The sequence below is a fragment of the Thunnus albacares genome, chromosome 16 (genome assembly GCF_914725855.1).
Source record: "Thunnus albacares chromosome 16, fThuAlb1.1, whole genome shotgun sequence".
Taxonomy (NCBI): domain Eukaryota; kingdom Metazoa; phylum Chordata; class Actinopteri; order Scombriformes; family Scombridae; genus Thunnus; species Thunnus albacares.
The window spans coordinates 16,654,272-16,658,719 of NC_058121.1; the positions used below are offsets into that span (position 1 = coordinate 16,654,272).

The 4,448-nt window shown below is 38.0% G+C and overlaps 1 long non-coding RNA gene across 1 annotated transcript; it reads left to right on the forward strand.

Moving 5' to 3' along the window:
- The first annotated feature begins 1,525 nt into the window (after positions 1-1,525).
- LOC122965349 lies at positions 1,526-3,707 on the forward strand. Its single transcript, XR_006398208.1, has 3 exons — positions 1,526-1,786; positions 2,028-2,140; positions 3,516-3,707. It is a non-coding gene; the product is annotated as an uncharacterized LOC122965349 (long non-coding RNA).
- The last annotated feature ends 741 nt before the right edge of the window (positions 3,708-4,448 follow it).

Sequence of the window (4,448 nt, forward strand, 5' to 3'; positions counted from 1 at the left end):
GACCCATGCTCTCTGCTGGGGAAAAGGGAGCACTGTAAAACCTGGTAGTTAGTTTTCGGGGTTCATTTCTAAACAATTCCTAAAGACACCAGCGGAGGCAGATGATGTTCTACTCTTTTTAAGAGTAGAACATCATCAGCATAAAGGGAAATTTTATGCTTTTGGCGACCCACATCAATACCTGTCTCCAGAGAATAGCTCCTTATCGTCTCCGCCAAGGGCTTTATGGCAAGCACAAACAAAAGAGGGGAGATTGGGCACCCCTGACGAGTGCTACGCCAAACTAAAAATATAGGGATCTTCCACCCATTTGTGTGGACGGATTCACGAGGAGAGTCGTACAAGAGAGAGATCCACTTAATAAAGTTATCTCTTAGATTAAATCTGGGAAAAACACTCAGTAAGTATGGCCTCTTAACTCTGTTGAAAGCCTTCTCTATGTCAAGAGAGACTATGACAGCCTTGGCTTTCAATTTTGTACTATACTGAAGAAGATTCAGCAGTCTCCTGACACTGTTACAAGAATTATGTCCTAAAATAAAACCAGTCTGGTCTACTGAGATATGGTCTGGAAGGATATATTCTAATCTTTTAGCCAGAATTTTAGCTATAAATTTTTTGTCTACATCAATGGCCTGTATGAGGAGCAATCCTCTGGCGGTCTGCCTTTCTTTGGAATCAGTGAAATGGTAGTATCCATTATCGTGCCTAGGAGATGGCCAGAATCAAACCAATGGGACAACATTTTAAGCAGGGAGTCAACTAGCAGACTCTGAAAAGATTTTAAAAACTCAGGAGTCAGGTCATCGGGCCCTGCAGCGTTGCTATTTTGCAAATCATTAATAGACAATATAACTTTGTGAAATAGCTCTGTTCAACAGGTCATTCTGGATCTGAGAAGCTTGAGGAAGATTCATGGCTGACAAGAATGTTTGCATCAGGAATAATAATAGCCTAGAAATAACAAATGTGTAGACTAGTTCTTCTGCATCTTTTTAAGACAAGATGTGCCTTATTTTTGCAATGTGACATAGGTGAAAGAAGACAGTCCTTGAAATTTGTTTTATGTGGGAGTTAAAGTACATATCCTGATCAAAGACAACTCGCAGATCCCTTACAGTGGCTCTGGAGGCCAGGGTAATGCCATCTAGAGTAACTATATCATTAGATAATGTGTTTCTGAGGTGCTTAGGGCCAAGCACAATAATGTCAGTTTTGTCTTAGTATAATAGCATCTTAGTGTAGGCAAGCCATACACAAAGGACACTGCAAATCTGTGCCTCTGGGCTATCTTTGCGAGCCATTTTACCACAACACAAAAGATCAGCATATAATAACAGATTCTGGTGTAAATATCTAACTATTTTTATATAACACCTTTCGAGAGCAGAGACGTCACAAAGTGTTTCACAGAAGAAATAAAGCACATACATACAGACATAAAACTCAATAAAAACAGAATTAAATAGAAAACAGAAAAAAATACATAAAGGGGAGTCAGTGAAGAGCAATCATAATCAGTGTAGCAGCAACATTTTGGACCACTTGTAAACAATCCAGGGATGTTTTGGCAAGTAAAAAAATGAAGTTACAGTAGTCAAGATAGGACGATATAAAAGCATGAATTAACATTTCCATCTCTGCTTGAGTCACAATGGGCCTGAGCTTTGCAGTGTTTCTCAGTGGGAAAAAACAAGAGCGAATCAGACACTTGACATGTTGATCCAGAGTCAGAACCTGATCCATAGTGACACCTAGATTTCTTATGGAGGATTTAACTGATGAGGTAAGAGACCCAAGACCACCCCTTATCTTAGGGACAAGACTAAGGGGGGCAGAAATACAGATTTCTGGTTTGTCTGCATTATGCTGTAAAAAATTATCTATCCATTTTTTATAGCATTTAGGCAGTTATTTAAAATTGACAATTTAGCTATGTTTTGAGGTTTAAATGAGATGTGTAATTGAATATCATCTGCATAGAAGTGATAGGAGATACCTTTAAAGTGCCTTATTATCTGTCCAAGGAGAAGCATAACAGAATTGGACCAAGGACTGAACCCAGAGACACACCACAATACAGAGTTTCAGATGAGGAGGCAAAGCTGCTAACAGAAACTATGAAACTCCTGTCAGAGAGGTAGGTGGAGAACCACTGCAGGGCTGAGCCAGTGATACGCACCCACTGTCCAAGTTTCTCAACCAAGATATGGTGGTCCACAGTATCAAAAGCTGCACTGAGATCCAACATGTTCCAGACTGTTATTTGTTCATGCTTCATCTGGTTCTAATTTAGGGATGAGTGATTGATGTGGCTTAGCATGCGTCCTGGTCTTACTGGAAGAGCCTGGGCCTGTATCAATATGTGATTTTTTATCATATAATAAGATTTACATGCTGCAAAAGGTGCAGAACTAGCATGGTCTGATGCCAAATGACTGCAAAAACTCACCAAGAATTATGAGGCAGAGGATAAAGGTCAAATTTTAAGTGTTATGTCAAAGTTACTAATGTGGAAAGGCTGCTGGTTGGTATTTTTTCATTTACTGGCATGTCACGCTAAATAGAAGATGATTGCAAAACTTCCCATGCATCTTTGACTCAATTGTTTTAACAGACCCGGAATTACTGCCCTGCTCCACTGACTGATCAAACAAAGAATGGTCCTATCACTAGTGAGGATCATTAATGGATTTTTGAATGCATAGGCCTACTTGAAGATCAAACAAATGAAACACTCAAAGTTTCAAATGTTTTTTTTTCCCAGAGGCTTAGGTTTGTTGGTTCAAAAGCCACACTCTTTTCTCTTTCAGATACGTTTGTGTAATCAAAGAGCTACACATACCACCAGCGGCCTTGTAAATTATCAGAAAAAACAAAAGAATTTGAGTGATGAGGGACTTCCACAATGCAGTCAATCATCTCTTATTTTAGCACAATCTTTTCCAGACATGACTGTGTGCGTGCATGTGTGTGTGGGTGTGGATGTGTGTGAGAGGGAGTGGAGACAAAAGGATAATATGTACACATTAATGTATCACATGGTCTATATTTATGTGGACTATTTACAGGATATGACAGAAATAACAGTGTTATGTTATACTGACATGTATTCTTTGTGTGCATAGTGTATATAATAATTAAATAATAAAAAAATAAATAATAATATGCGACAAGGTCTGTGGATAGTTCAATTTCTAATTCAAGTGATTTTTTTTCCAACTTCATTCAATCCTCACATATGTGACTATTCTTGTCTTGCTACAATTTATGGTTAGTGGCAATGTTAGTGTACTTGTATATAGTATTTATTGCTTTAATTTTTGTTTTTTTAAGCTTCACTTGTATATATTTTGATATTAATATTGTATATAGTCTAGTTTTTAAAGTTACTTATCTACTGTATGCATCTGTTCCTACTTTTGCTGCTGTGACACTGAAATTTCCCATTACAGTTTATCTTATCAAAATAACAAGAATTTTACTACTGCTGACTTTGTTATTTTCTATTTCAGGTCACCTTGGCATCATCAACCTCATACCGTGGCCAACTACTATGGACAAAAGGAATAGCTCTATTCAAATCTTCATCCATTTTTTAAGTTTCTGTGTAGTCCATATACACCTGTTACACCAGTGAGAGTTGTCCCGTCTGACTAAATGATGTATATCTCCTTTAATTAAAATATGTGTTCATAAAGGAATAGTTGACAATGTATGCTTATTCGCTTTCTTCCCAAGAAGATCAACACTACTCCCATAGCTCTCCATTAAGTGTCAGCTTAGCTTAGTACAAAGACTGGTAACAGGAAGTAACAGCTAGCCTGGCACAGTCCAAACATGACCAAATCCACCATCCAGCACCATGTTATACTGTATCTTGTTTAAGTGTAAGCTAGATTTTCCCCCCTCCTTCCAGTTTTATGCTAAGCTAAGCTAATCATCTCCTGGCTGTAGCCTCTTGTGCTGTCAATCTTCTCATCAAACTCAATCAGAATCAGCACAAATAATGTTCTTCTCAAAACGTCAAACTATTCCTCTAAGAACCATGAACTATAATGCAAATCTCTGCATCCAGCTGTGTACAGGAAATAAATGAGTTGTGTTTTTAAAGGCAGGGATGACACAGATAAAGAAATGTAGGAGGAGTAATATGAATTTAATTTGCACAGCCGAACCAACTGTTATTTATGTTGTGAAATACAGTACAGTATAACTTTCAATTACGGTCTACCCTACTGTATATCCAGGTATATACTAGTGATGCATTCTAATATTACATATACCATTCAGAAGTCCAACGGTATTGTTTCAGTTGAGAAAGATGGGTTCTTTTATTGAGTCAGTGACCGCAGGAAAAATCGTGGGAATGAAGGAAAATTTGTGATGACTCAGCTCAACGCAGCTTCTCAACCTATCAAGTCCCATGTGGCGGGCGGAATCTGAGC